Source organism: Gallus gallus, chromosome 2 (assembly GCF_016699485.2).
Source record: "Gallus gallus isolate bGalGal1 chromosome 2, bGalGal1.mat.broiler.GRCg7b, whole genome shotgun sequence".
NCBI lineage: Eukaryota > Metazoa > Chordata > Aves > Galliformes > Phasianidae > Gallus > Gallus gallus.
In genome coordinates this window covers 111,621,981-111,637,329 of record NC_052533.1, presented here as the reverse complement: position 1 = coordinate 111,637,329, position 15,349 = coordinate 111,621,981, and the positions used below count along the sequence as shown (strand labels likewise).

Sequence of the window (15,349 nt, the reverse complement as noted above, 5' to 3'; positions counted from 1 at the left end):
CATCTTTTCATCCAGGCAGATTTTCTGTTTGGGCTCTTTAGGCCCCTGCATTATAATTATTTCAATTATTTTCTTTAGCATAGACAGAAAATCTTCCTCGCTTTCTTCACCATTAAGAATGCAAGTGCCTACACATCTCTATGTATTCCCATGGCATATTCCCCGTGCAAAGACCAGGCTAGATTTGGCTACAGCTTGGATGATGTGTGGGCAATAGCACTTCTTCCCCTGTCAAGCGAAGTGTGGCAAATACTGCTACAAGAAGACATTAATACAACGTATTGCTGGTGAATCTGTAGTGGTAAGAGTCTGTCAAATCCATCTCTCCTCTCAGACATGTCAGATGTACCTCCCTCTACACTACCCATGCTGGTTATGGGAGGAGAACCAGGAGAGCGTATCAGATTTAATCTAAATTTTGTACATATTCACTATAATAATGAGATTGCAGGCAGAGGCTTTCTAACCGTTATGTTATATGAAAATTGGATTTCTGTATTTTCCCAGGTGAAATACCATTTAGATTCCATCTCTTTTTTTCCTGCCGGAAAGGTCTGCATGAGAATCATTTTTATAATCTACTTCAATTACTGCAATTGCACAAGCATAAAAACCCCACTAAGATACCAAAACTCGGAAAACTATTATAGAGCCTCAGAAATGAACTCTTAAATTGCTGTGTTACATTCATTACCTAGCTCAGTAGGCTCTCAATGGTTTATTATCATTTTAAACTCAATAAAACTGCATCCCTCAAAGGGCAGCAAATCTTCATACCGTCACTTTGTTGTTTATTGAGTTAATGTAAAATCATTTCATAATGAATACGTTTTCACTTTTCAGAATTTTTCTGTTTTTTAGGTAATTTTATGGGAGGATAGCTGACAGTAAGATTCCAAGTCTCTGCTCTTTGATGGAGTAGTTTTGTGTTATTATTGTTTGGTTGTTTTCTTCTCTAATGAGACACTGACCTGTAGAAATACTAGTCACAAGCACATTTAATTCAAGTGCTCCTAAGAGCAGTTCTGTACACTTCACTTCAAAGTGACTATTGCAAAGATGATGTTTGGCTTAGTGAATATTCTATTCACAAAAAGTTTAAATGGTTCCTCAACAAGTAAATCTTTTTATTTGAATGTAATATTTCATGCAAGTTAATTTCATGAAAGTTAATTTTACTGATGAACAACAGAAAAAGAAAAGAGATTTTGATTTTATTGAAATTATCTTTTCCCAACACAGTCTTGGTTCAGTTCTCTTCAGGCAAATCAATCCTTTACGGTCTTAGTTCCAAGTGACAGTCCAGCGCTGTTAGATAAATCTGTGGTCACATTCTCATTTCAATGGTAGAGACACAATTCAGGGAGCCTAATGTATGTAGTTGATGTTTTCATGTATTTGACACATGCAAATGCAAAATACCAACTCTGACTTCAGTGATGAGCCACCTAATTACAGAACAGTTTAGAGTCTGATCATTGAACTGCAACATTTCCTACCAATTTTCTGAACTGCATTATTTTGATATAGGGTGAAATAACTGTTTCATGAGAGGGATCACTTGGTCTGTGGCAAATGGGTTCGTTGGTTTGGTTGTTAGCAGAGGAGGTGCACAGCTGGGGAGAGTGCACATTCTGAGCAGGTTTAGCGGAGAAGTCCTGCATTGGTTACACAGACAGAGTCGTCTCCTCTTCCACTCCACCCTTCCACCAGGACCAATCTGATCTGGGAGGAAGGCCATTGATGATGAAGAACCTCAGCACCAGAAGATCAGATTCACTGCAAAACAAAATTCACTAGATAATATTTTATGAATACATCCAAAAAAAATGTGTGGGTTAATAGCTGAAAAATCTAATTTAATGAAAGAATTAGCCAGGACAAATGTGCAAATAACATCCATGCTCTGCTTTTGGCCACAACCAGTGCTGCAGTCCTTCTCTATTCAGGGACATCTCCACTGTTCAGTCAGAAACTTTTGATCCCTAAGTACTCACCATGGTGCAAATGACTGTGATCTGGTCTTTGCTAGGCAAGCTAGTGAAAATCATGATTCCAAATCCTGGGATGTTCTGGCAGTAGGAAGGTAGAGTTGAGGGAGTTCACTGAAGCATTGATCCTGTGCACAAGGTTGCTGATGAGGGTGCCTGCGAAGTAACTGTGCTCATTTCACTGGTATCCTGTGCTGTGTGTGACCCACTTGTGGTATCTCTTAAGTCCACAGCCAATCTTGATACCATATGTCGAGAGTGACTGCCAAAATGGATCTAGAACCTTATCACAACCCTTCAGTGCTTGTGTATCAGTTACAGATGGCACTGAGCTTCCAAAAGGTATGCACTAAGCATTTCCAGGTGTACAACAGAGAAGTCTGGAGAGAGACTGTGGAGCCTTTCAGAGGACGGTCCTTCACAGGCAAATGCACGCTAATAGAGAAGTAATTTTGTTCAGTCAATCCTCACATTATTTGCAGGAAGCAAGTCTAAAGTCTTTCTTTAAAAATATTTTCTGCTTTGGGCAGAATTTCAGCTTGGAGACCTTGAAGATGATGTGTCTGGTGCTCCCTCTGGCTAGAGAGAGAGAAGCTGGGAATTTTCCTTGGCGCACCTGTCTCTCTTGCACTGGGAGTTTTTTTTCTTTGTTTCTCTGTAAACAGAAGAGAATGTTATCACCAACTACAGATGTGTCTTTGTTTTCTGTTTGCCATTGTAGCCACCTGAAACAAAGGCAGTAAGATAAATCTTCCTTAAAGAAAGACGTATGTATAAGCCAGAATGCCCGCACTCTTCCTGTCTTGCTGCATTCGCCTTGGTCTTACCCCAAATTTTGGGATTCTTGTAACACAGTCATTGGAGAGGAAATAATAAAATTATTAATAACTGGTAGTAAGGAAAGTCATTCGGATCCAGATGCCCGTGAGGAGGGTTTGGGGATGTTTCTGCTTTACTTGGCTCTTTATTGTACCATCAAGCTATCCTTTACCATTTACAGCTTCATTCTTAACAGCTGAGAAGTGTCATGTTTTGCAGATCACTGAATTGATATCATGAATCGGTAGGGAAACTGAATCGTTTTAGGATGTCTGCATGTCATATAAAGCAAATAGAACAATTTTCTTTTAATACAAAAATGTCAAATCTAAAAGGTCACCATATCCCTAGCAAAACCAATGCTACTATGACCTGTGTATGCATATGGGATGTGCGGCATACGTTCCTCAGATATTAACAGCTAAACCGTGAACTGAATAGTAAGGAAAGACAGATCAGCAGCCTTAGGGTGCCATGATGCCTTCCCGTGGCCACTTGGAAGGATACTCAGTGCTTCAGGTCACTCAGCAGACAGCTATAGCCTGCTACACTGGGATCCCAAGTCTTAACTCTATCTGCTGGCAATGTTATAGGCTGAGTGATCTATAAGACATCTTTGCACATGTGGGGAGAACATCTTGGGCTCCAAAATCCACGGGGGCTATGGCACACTATTATCCCTTCTATTATCCCCAGGACAGTGAAGTACGATCTCATGGAAATAGCAGTCTTTATGGCATGACTTGTAAGGGGATGGGTACTCCAGCCTTTTGACCACTAAGCACTACAACATAAGAACTCTTTTACCTCTGTGTAGGATTTGTGTACTTAAGCAGGCTGTGTGCTCAGAATCACGATGCAACACAGGCTGCAATGAACAGCTTTCCTCCACTCAGTGAAAATACCGAAAGCTGATCCTTTTCCCCTCTGTGGCACCAGCACACCCACTTGCTTCCTATCTTTCTTCCCCTGTCCCCTCATCACAGCGGCTGCACCTCGGTGCATCTGGCAGATTAAGCTTAAAGGCTTTTTTCAAGCGTTAATGAGGTGAGCTGCTTTTCCCACTATGAACGCTTGGTGTGTTTCTATGTAAGAGCCCTGAATGGCTTCAGCAGTTTTACTAAGCTGCACGGCGTTATTGATTTCTCCAGCTTCTGCTGTAAGGGGTTTGTGGTAAAAAGCAGTGACTCAGCTGGTGTGCTCAGTGGAGCTGTTTTACATGCTCGAAATGTGCTGCTGCTGCTGCTGCTGCTGAGTGGTTAAAAAAAAAAAATCAAAGGCAAGCTTTAATTTGTTTGAAGTAAAGTGCAGGCAGCAGCAAGGCTTTCTGGCAGAGACTGTTGCAAATACTCTTAACCTCTTGATTCTTGGAGGATAACCCTACCTGATTCTGCAAAAAAAAAAAAAAAAAGAAAAAGAAAAAAAAAAAGGAGAGAGAGCAAGACTGGTTCTCCAACTTCCCTCCTAGAACAAGGAAGGTAAGAGCAATCCCACCCTGAGCATCTGAAGTGACTGAAAGGGGAGAAGCTTAGAAATGCTGCCTGTCTGCTGAAACAGTGCAGCCACAAACAACAGGGCTTGTGCTGCCAGTCATAGTGCTCCAGCTCCCTACCTGCATGTCTTCACTGCTTGAGGGGCTGTTGCAGTGATTTACTGAGGCTGACCAACACTCTTCATGCCGTCCCACAGGAAGCCTGCATACGTCAAACGCTTTCTGTTGCAAGCCAAAACAAACCTCTTAAATTCTCACAAAGATGGAAGTCAGTAAGTGTGCAGTTTAAGGAAGGAGGGAATAATACGGCTGTCGTGGGGAGGAGAACTTAGAGTTGGTCATATTTTTCTGGAAAATAATAAGCTGTTTGTGCCTGTGATCCTGTTTGTCCGTAGAGTGGGACTCCTACAAGCTTTCAGATCACCCCAGAATCACAGAAGTGTTGGTCAGAAGACACTTTTGGAGGTATTCAACCGCCTACTAAAAGCAGGATTATCACCAACACTACATTAAGTTATCCATGGCTTTGCCCAGTCAAATATCAAAAACCTCCAGGGATGGAGTTTCTACAACCTTGCTGGACAATAAACTTTGGTACTGCACTATCACCCTAGTAACGACTTTCTTCCTAATGTCCATTCGCTACCTCCCAAACCAGTCTGTGGCCATTTCCTGTTGTCGTATGGACACTACCAAAATAGTGTCGTATGGCACTACCAAAATATTTGACTCCACTGTCATTGTGCCTTCTAAGAAGCAGCAGGCTGCTACTAGATTGCCCCTTAGCCTCCCCTTCATTGACTGAATGAGCCTAGTCTGCATTACCCTCAGTTTCTCCACAACCAATCGACCTGAGAGCCTCACCAGTGCAGCAATACCGTGACTTCTGAGTAGCCCATGGATAAGTGGCTGAAGCATCCAGAGTCCTCGTGCTGCCCACCACAGACTTAGGACACTGCTTTGAGACCACAGCTCTCATTTCCAAATGTCTGACTGGTGTTTGGAAGACTATGGCAAGTAGGCAGATGTGCTGGCAGGCACTCAGACAGTTGCCCATAGGAGACAGCCTGGATGCGTTGAAACAGAACTCTTTTTTTAGGAAAGCTTTTATGTTTTGAAACCCTGCTGTTTATATATCCCAACAAAACTTCTGAAATAGTATGGGTTACTTCAGGTGAAGGGTGCTGGCTGGAAAAAGGAGTACATTTGAAGCACTTAACCCATGCATTCACTCTGAATTGCTCAATGGCACCTCCCTCTAAGGCAGAAATTGAGAAAAATAGAGAACAGACTGACCTGAATTGAAATAGCTTGACAACAAGCCCAGTTGTAGAAAGACTGCAACACAGAAAGCTCACAGTGGGATCTGAAATGAGGTGACCAGGGATCTTGGGAAATGAGCACAGGCATGCTGACTCATTGTCTGCAGTGATCTCTCAGGTACTGCCAGACCCTTTCTAGGTTGGTGAGACCTTGAACTGCCAAGTATTTGAAAACATTTTTAGTTTTATTTAATGGTTTGGTAATTACAAGAAAACTCTCTCACCCTTCTGAGTCCTATGAAAGCTGCTGTGGTGGAACAGCAGAACTGCTCCCTTTCAAGGTCTGTTCTCTCCCTGGATTAATGCATTCAGTGACCTTGGCAGAGGTACAGAAGAAAACTTTTACCAAAGCAATGGATTGTTTTTCATTCATTTCAAGATTAGACACAAACATACTTCTCATCAGATACGCAGATTTTCCTCCCTCTTCAATAAAGGGATTTTCAAGTGAAGAGAAAACCCACATACTCCAGCTGTTGGGTTTCTGCTGCCCTCCTACAGCATCCCAAGATAGCAGATAAAAAGCTGCTGTTTCGAATCCTCTTTTCTGAGGCCAGTATTCAAATTACAATGCAAAATCACTATCTACATCGACAACTTTATCTCTCTGGTGACTTAAATTGATTTTTCTTAGCTAGACATGTAAAGATGCGGTATGTTTTCCTTCATCTGAGAGTATACAGGAATGGTATTGAGACACAGATGATGGGAATTTGGAAGATTCCCAACTTAAGCAGAGGATTTGCTATGGTGGATCAAACAAGCTTCCTATCCCACCCCTCCACCCTCCAATCAGGACTGCTACATTTGGTAATGACTGTGATTCATGTGTCTGAGGGAAATGAGAAAAGCTACCCGTCACCGATGTTCCATGCCAGCAGTGCAATAGTGTAGATGGGGAGAGGGAGATTTTCTTCTGACCTTGGAAAAGAGCAGCTTAAAAAATGAAGTTGCCATTATGCAGGCTAACAGATGTTGTAATCAATTTTAAAAATTCATCTTATAGAAAAGAAGTTAGTGTACAGTACTCTCAAGAAACATCAGACATTGCTATTACTGCTAATAAACTAGATATTTTTAAATTAAAGTCTGGACATCTACATCTTGTAGAAAGTTGTGTTATAAAATGCATTTACTTTTTAAAGTTGCTTGTACACCATTCTAGGTTGATGCCTCCATGCATTTCTGACAAATTACTCCTTCCTCTTGGAAAGTTGTCTGTGGGATGTAGCCATATAGCCATAAGGGAAACCATCTCCAGGTATGAGTGTACAGCTCCTTACTAACTTCCATCATGAAACTACTCTAAAACTCTTTGCAGAAATATCCTGCAGTTATCCTGAAAGAAAAAGCACTGCATAGGTTTTCAAAGGAAGTAATGTCGCTTGCTCTTATCACAATATTAGTGAATGCAAGCAGATTACCAATCCTCTCTTAATCTTGCAAAGGCTATTATGGTGAATGCCAATATAAATGTATTCTAGACAATCATGTTCATTCAATCCCTTCAACCCACTACTTTTCTTTTTAGTAGGTGGAGGCATTACAGTTGCAATATTAATGATGGAAATACCTGACGAGTGCCTTTGGATTAGAAGTTAGCTGGCTTTACCAAATCATTTGGTCTTTATTCATTGTCCTAATAATGACTTTGTTCTCTTAAGTTAATCCTGAAGTTTAATTACTGTACTCTATGAGCAGGTTCATCAGTGACAAAACGAAATATGGACATTATCTATTTTATCAACATCAAGTTTTTCTCCTCACCTGTATGTATGGCGTTTTGTAGACAGCCGCATCAGCAGCTGCTGTAAGAAGGTTTGTTCACAGAAGCACGTGGCTGATGGTAAATATTTGCCCACTTCCAAAAGATTTCCGTATTTACCTTTTTGTTAAACACTGTTAATGTGATTTTCATTAGTCCCACTTGAAGAGCTAATCAGCACAATTTACCTGAGCACACAGCACACTGAGGGACTTATCGATAGATGATTAACATAACAGTGGTACCAAAGCTACCATTACAGCATCACATATTTACAGGGAAGATGTGATATAATACACAAGTGAGACGAAGAGTTTCAGATCACTGCATAGCTTTTCTGGTTCACTGGTTTTGCTTCAGAAGCGGTTGTTCCGCCTTGGCAGTGGCTTAGCAACCCAGTAACTCTTCACCACCTTTCTGAAGGCAGAATGAAAACAACTCACTGAAGTTCTTCACTAGGGGTTCCCAACAGCCTGCACCAGTGCTTCATCTGCTGGGCCAGAAATCCTGGGCCAGATGTCCTCTGTGTCATCTGCTGTGTGACAGGGATGCCAACTGATGCCCACACAAGTACAGCTTAACCCTGGAAACTTATTGTTGGTAAATACCAGTAGGCCTGGGGATGATAAGCCTACCTAAATTGCATTCACACCTGCAACGTTTGACTTGACATTTTCCACTCTCTGATACGCTCCTATCAAGCATTCTTATATTCATTTTTCTCTGCCTGAGATTAATCTGCTGTTCTGTCAAGGCAGGGCCATGAAAGAACAAACCTTAGGCCCAGCTCAGATCTTAGGCCTATCTGAACGATACTGCCCACTGTTAGTATTCCAGGTGTGGCTCCCCGTTTTCCTCTTTCCTGGTTATTGCCGTATGCAGAATGACAGCAGATCACGGTGCCAGTGGCTTCCCCACCAGACTGTCCCCAGGCCTGCTCTTGAGACTTCACACACACCAACGCCCAGCCAGGCTGGCCAAGGTCCAGTCATGGCAGCCCTTCTCCCTTTCCTCATGTCTGGGATCTCTTGTAAGATACAAGCAGGAGGAGAGAAAACTGTCAGTTCTAAAGGTTGCTGGCATTAATGGAGTGGCAGCTCTCAGCCTGCACCAGATTTCTTTGGAAAGGTAGTTCACAGGCACCTTTATATTTATGGTTTCCTCTCTTGATTGGGCCATAAAGTAGAATAAATACCAGATAGACAGACAGAGAAGTGAGTAGATATTTGTCTGGCTGACTTTCACTTTACAAGCCATATATTGGGCTAAGGCAGCTGCTATTAAATTTCACCTCGAAATTCAATTGCAGCCCTCTGATAAGAATTGTCCTGTTTAAATCTTGTCTTCTGCAGAGGCTTTTTGTGTTTTTTTTGTTTTTTTTTTTTTTCCTAGGCAAAAGTATTCTGCAATGCACTTCTGCCAGCCAGAGGCAGACAGTTAGTAAACAGGGGAAGCTGACAGGCCTGCTTACACCTTGAAGCATGAGACCTGCTCTCCTGAGCTTTCAGAGACACACCATGGTCCAGCACTTTTAAAGCCCAACTCAAGTTCTACCCACAGAAATTCTCTTAGACATTATATAGATACTGGCAGGACTCCGCTAAATCTTCTACGCATGGATCCAGTCCTATCATCTTCTGAACACCTCAGCAGATTAGTACAGCCATAGTCAATATAACCAACGTACAACCAACCAACAGCCATAGAACCAATAAGTAAAAACACAGAATCTTAGAATCATTTGAATAGAAAGGGGAGCTTAAAGTTCATCAGGTTTAACTCCAATGCAACGAGCAGGGACACCTACAACTACATGAGGTGGCTCAGAGCCCAGACCAGCCTGACCCAACGGCTCTCCCCACATAAAGCACAGAGACAATAAATTACTTTACAAGTATAAAACTGTCTATCATGTCTACTGTTTGAACCTAAATCAATGGCATTCCAGATAAAAATCTCTTCCTAGGCAAACACAGTGGATGAGCAGAATAATACCTGAGAGCCGTGCCTGCTGTTGGGTGTGTGCCACTGAACACAGAGCATCAGCTGGGGCTGCTCACAGGCATGGCAGGGGCTGCTGTAGCAGGTGAAAATAATCTTCTGCTGGAGCTCAGCAGAACTGGAGGAAAGCCTATTATTCTCTGCACTAGAGTTGTTCCAGAATAAAGGACCTAGAGGCCAAACCCATTAAAAAACTTAGAAAATGAACAACGTGGACCGGAGGAATGCTATTTGCATTCATATTAAAAATCATCAAGGTGTGTCAGATTCTTGGGGTTTCTACATACCAGAGAAACTTCACAGATCTTGCTCCCATCACCCCTTATTAGAAACACAATTTAAAAACATAACTGGGAGATTAAAAAGACCTCACCTTGCATTTTTTTTTTCCACCTATCTTTGTTAGGTGTTGACTAACTTATAATTTCTCTTCATGAGTATTTTCTTTTCCACAGCTGATCGGAGGCTTTCTATGACGACATTTGACCAGATGAGAAATGCTGTCTCTTAAAAACCGAACCTTTTCACAGCAGGGGTCTGGGTTCTGTGCAAAGCTTTTCAAGCAGGTTCAGAGGTCTGCCACAGCATTTCTGCTGTGAGAGATTTATCCCAGCAATCCCAGCAGTGTTTCCCAGCAATCTGGTAGCAGATCTTCCCAGTGCCCTTTTTCCTGTAGATCTTTTCTTGAGAAGAACTCAACAGTTTTGTTAGGGATAGGTTAGGAGTGGGAAGTGGGTAAGGGAATGGGAAGAGGCCAGAGCTGTGGCATCATCCTGAGGCACAGATCAGCTGGGGAGGGGGGCTGAGTCTCGCAGCCTCTCCCTACACCTTCCACCCTACTATCTTCACAGCAGATCTGGGAAGCCTTCCTGGAAGAGGTCAGGAAGTTTCAGTGGGAGAAAGAAATGGAAATATTTAGAAATGTTTCTTCAGCCAGATGTACTTTCTTTCTCTTTCTCTCCCACTTTGTTCTTAATGGGATCTGTTGCCTCAACATTTCTGTGCTTTTGTCTTCAGTTCTATTCTGCTCTTACATGAAGGCAGCAAATTTGCTCAAGAGATTTATAGCAATAGAAAATAGAAGACAAAAGTCTCATTGATGATTTTAGACAACAAAAGAAAAACTGAACAAGAAGGTAATTAAAGTAAAATCCTGAAAGCTCTTCATTCTACAAGGTAAAAAAAAAGTGTCTCTAAATCCCAGTTTAATTTTTCTTGTCATGTTGACTATCCAGCACAAATGAATAGACAAAATGTTCTGGTGTATCTGCCTTTCTGTACACGTTTTCATTCTTTTTCCTGCACTTACGTTACGAAAGGTTGAGAAGCTGGAAACAGTTTTGTGCACAAAAGAAGGGTATTTGCTCTGGAGACTGATGCCTATTAGGCTTTAAACCTATTTGAAATAATGAATTGCTGTTTATTGTAATTAAATATATAACACTAATTGACTGAATGCTATTTAAGTAAAGCAAGCCAACAATAATTTATACAGTTTGTTTTTCTTCTTATGGAAATTTACTTTTGTACAAAAACACTATCTTCTAACCCTTAATCAAGGACTCCAGGCCAATCCCAAGAAGCATGTTTCAGTTTCAGACTTGAGACTGCATTCTTTTATGTAGTGTAATATTGTATTATTGTGTAGAATTACTGTTTGAATAGCTTATGAGAGATTTCTAACAGTAAAAGCCATGTTTCTTTCACTGCAGATCTTTTTCTCCTCATCAGTACTATTGGAAAGATGCACATGAACAGTATTATTGAATTACTGGAATACACACCATATATATCACTTGACAATCTGGGCCTGAAAAACCATACCAGAGACTATCTATCTCAAGTGCCCTGGCACCAGTAAGATGCTTTCTTACAGTGAAACTTCCAGGGAATTGCTGATATTATTAAATGTTGCTCAGATTTGAATCCATGAAAGTTAGTTGCTTCTGTCCCACATGGCACTTTGAAGGACTGTTAGTGAGATCTCTTTTGGGGCAGAAGGTCTTTGCCTCTGGGAGACCTTAATGTACCCAAAAGCTTCTTCAGATCAGAGAAGCACAACAATGCCCACAGTTGTTATGGTGTAGACGATTACCATGGCCAAAAAATGTCTTTGGTTGTATGCTGTTGTGCTCCAACTGTTACCTTATCCTACTGTCCCCTCTTGTATGGAGCCTGCTTACTAACATAGCAATGAGCCACAGGGTTTGCCCACCAGAATCAGACACTAAGAGTGCCAGCCTGGGTATGACTTCTCTTTCCTAGTGCACTAAGTGCAGCCATTTCCCAGTGCTCCAGAGCAAATACTACAATACCTTAAACTGAGGTAACTGAGTAACTGCTGGGCTTTTTAGAGCAATATCTGTGAAGGAAAAGTGTTTTCTTCTCGGCTCTATGGGAGAGAAAATGAACAATGGCTCTACTGTACAATGGGAATTTGCTTTGAAGCAGCATCCAAATGCTGCCACTGCCAGTAGCAGAGAGAGAGATTTAATTTTACATCTTCAGCTCCGTCTCCTCCTAAGTGGAGGAGAGTGTTTGCACTGGTTTTGTGCAGTGATCGTCTCTCAAAACCCAGCGTTCAACCTGGTTAATCCCCATAACTTCTCTGTGCACACACACTACAAACAGCCACCTTTCCCAATATTTTACCTTCTTTTTTTTTTCTGTTTGCATAACCCCTGTGAGGTTCGCAGGCTGCGTTGAGTTCCCGCAGGGAGGTGGCAAAATAGCAGCAAATGATTTGCTCTATAATTTCCCGAAGATCAAAGTTTAGTTATCATTAGAATGTAAATGTCACAATGTTATGCAACTGATGCATCAGGAGAGGACGCATCTTCCACTTTGAAAGTGTTCCTATGAAATGTGACATTTTTTGTAACATTTGAGGAAAGGCTGTTTAGGTTTTTTTCCTCTTTAATGATCTTTCTCAGCTTTTCTGGACAGTGTAAGTGTGGCACTCCCACCTGCTAACATCACATCTGAAATAAAGGATTTCAAAACATCTTTCTCTTTTTCAGACTGGTTCCGGCATCCATGTCATTATTTTATGAAGCCTGTTTCTCCGGGCAAGAAAAAAGGCGGTTGAGTTGATGGATATCAAGAAAGCACGCCTTGTAAGCTGTTTATGAATATTCTTTAATAACCAGCATACCACAGCAAGAGGTAGGCTGCTGTTGTGTATGGCAACACAGGGTCCATAGGAGAAAAACAAGAGGAAAAAAAATTGATTAAATTGCCTTTTTTTTTTTTTTTTTGGAATAATAAAATGATGTATTTTAAAATCCCGTGAGTTCATTGCAACCACGGAAATGACAGCCCATAAAGTATCTCAGCGTGTCCAAGGGTGCAAACAGCTGGTGGTCCTGAAACAGTATAATTTCTTGGGCTTTGCTTCTGAAATCAGCTCGAGATTGCGTCAGAAGTTACTGTTTTCTAAAGCTTCCATATGAAGAAATTGCATGCTGTATGCCACGTATCGATACAAACTGTAATGTCAGAGCAGCAGCTAACAATCTGAGCTATCATCAAGCAAATTTTACCAAAGCCATCATCCCCAGCAAGCGCTCGTAATGTCAGGATGCTTCTCAATTTTTCCAGCCCCTCGGGGCAGTGTCATTCAACAGCAATGTTTCAGGGGAAACCATCGGGCAGTTTTCACTTATTTAAGTGCCATGGTGATTTAGTGGGAATTCTGTTCCAGAAATGGCCACAGCAGAATTAGAAATGTTTCCAGATTTTTGATGGGTCCCCGCTATTCCGCTGTCCTTTCATTGGAATCATCCACTGAGTGTTTTGAAACCATCATTAAGAAGAATTCCCATCTGAAATACAGAGTGTGCGAATGTCTCCGGTCTGAGCCTGATGAACCATTGCTCATGGGAAGCAGGAAGGGAAAAAGCCCAAATGTAATGTCTAGAAGTAGAAATAAAAGGAATGTGTGCTACAAATAATAAAGGAAAAACGTTACATGTAATAAAAATAAGAGAAGTGAGGGGAAAGAAAACTGAACTTTGGGTTTATTCTCCCTCCATTTAAAAGAAAAGGAGTAAAACAAGGTTTGTGAGATGCTGAAATCTTGCCCTGCATGCACCACCACCAATGTAGATGTGGTTCATGTTATCAGCTTGTGTTTGCATGCTTCTTCTTCAGTCAATCAATTAAACCAACAGGAGCGAGGTTCCCAGCCATGTGTTACATAAAGCAGTGATGGTTGGAACTGTGGAACAACTACACTGGGTAATTCCTATGCACTGCACTATTGCTTGAACTCAGCAGCCTAGAAGCACTTCTTCACAGGCCAATCCAGCCTCATAAATGATTAATGGAGCTACACAGACCAGGATGAGGTGTTTATTCAGGGCCCTAGAGAGGGTCTAGCAGCAGGTGCTGGACAGGGGCTGGGCTGCAGACCAACACTGAACCTAGAATGATAGAATTGTTTGAGCTGGAAGGGACCTTTAAAGGCCATCTGGTCCAATACCCCTGCTATGAACAGGGACATCTACAGCTATGTCAGATTGCTCAGAGCCTAGTACAGTCTGACCTTGAATGTCTCCATGGATGGGGCATCCACCATTTCTCTGGGCAACCTGTGCAAGTGCCTAACCACTCTGATTGTAACAACCTTTTTTTAATATATCCAATAATTCTCCCCTCTTTTAGTTTGAAACCATTTCCCTCTGTCCTATCACCACAGACCCTGCTAAAGAGTCTGTGCCCTTCTTTCTTATAGCCTCCCTTTAGATACTGAAAGGCTGCTACCAGGTCACCTCACAGCCTTCTCTTCCCAAGCTGAACAGCCCCAGCTCTCTCAGCCTGTCCTCATATTGGAGGTGTTCTGCCCATTGGATCATTTTGGTGGCCCTCCTCTGGATGTGCTCCAACAGGTCCACATCTCTCCTGTACTGAGGACTCCACATCTGGACGCAGTACTCCAAGTAAGGCCTCACCAGTGCAGAGCAGAGGGACAGGATCACCTTCCTTGCCCTGCTGGCCACATTTCTTTTGATGCAGCCCAGGATATGGTTGGTTTTCTGGGCAGCAAGGGCACATTGCTGGCTCAACATCAAGATTTACCTTTTTGCTGGACATCACAAGGGGAGTGTGCATCATAAAGCTTTCTTCTCTCTTCCTGTGTCACGTGATTTAGTAATATTTACTCTTTCCCTACGTTACAGAGAAGGTAAGAAGCAAAGAGATAACATAGTGTGTTATGACATTACAAAATTACATAAAGAAATAGTTTTCACTGCACTTCTCTTGACTGTATTACTTGCAACAGATGCTTTCTGTATGAAGATGCCAGTGTGCTCTACAAAGCACAGAGTCTAAAGACATTTGACAGACAGAATTCCAGTTCCTCTGAAATCACTAGCAGAATTTCACTGACTCCAGACGAGCCAGTATGTACCTTGGGATGAGCAGAAGGCATCCAGCTGAGTTCAGGCTGGCCAAGCCTGAAAGATCCTCCACATATGCATTACGTCACATTTACTGCCATCTAGAAGTGTTGCTGAATAGTGCAAACTGCCTACAGCAAGAGAAGCAGACAGTGATTGAGAGGGTCACTGGGGTAAATTTCAAGAAATTGCATATTGGTAAATTCTATCTTGTTTCAATATTGAAATCTTTAAGAGGAGTATTAGTGCCAATTAATGAGAAATGTATTAATGGGCAGTTCTTTTCTGAAAGAAAACAAGTGGCCCAGACAATATGTTTTTTTGCACATTTTGGCTTGGCCATCTTGAGCATTACCTGCAGTCTTAACCGGCTGAGGGATTTTGCTCAGTGCAGCCAGAATTATACCCTGTAAAAACTCAGATAGCAATTGGAAAGGAAACAAAGATTCAAAAGTAGTTTTCATTTGGATATTTGGGGGAGGGTGGTGCAGTATGTGGGTTTTTTTACTTTTTTTCAAACCCTGCTCATATTTCTAATTTTTTTTTTGTGCAGTTAA

At 41.8% G+C, this 15,349-nt stretch overlaps 1 long non-coding RNA gene across 1 annotated transcript; it reads right to left on the bottom strand.

Moving 5' to 3' along the window:
• Positions 1-364: 364 nt before the first annotated feature.
• LOC124417773 lies at positions 365-10,898 on the bottom strand. Its single transcript, XR_006938599.1, has 3 exons — positions 9,385-10,898; positions 1,998-2,646; positions 365-1,779 (listed from the first exon to the last, which is right to left on the bottom strand). It is a non-coding gene; the product is annotated as an uncharacterized LOC124417773 (long non-coding RNA).
• Positions 10,899-15,349: the final 4,451 nt, after the last annotated feature.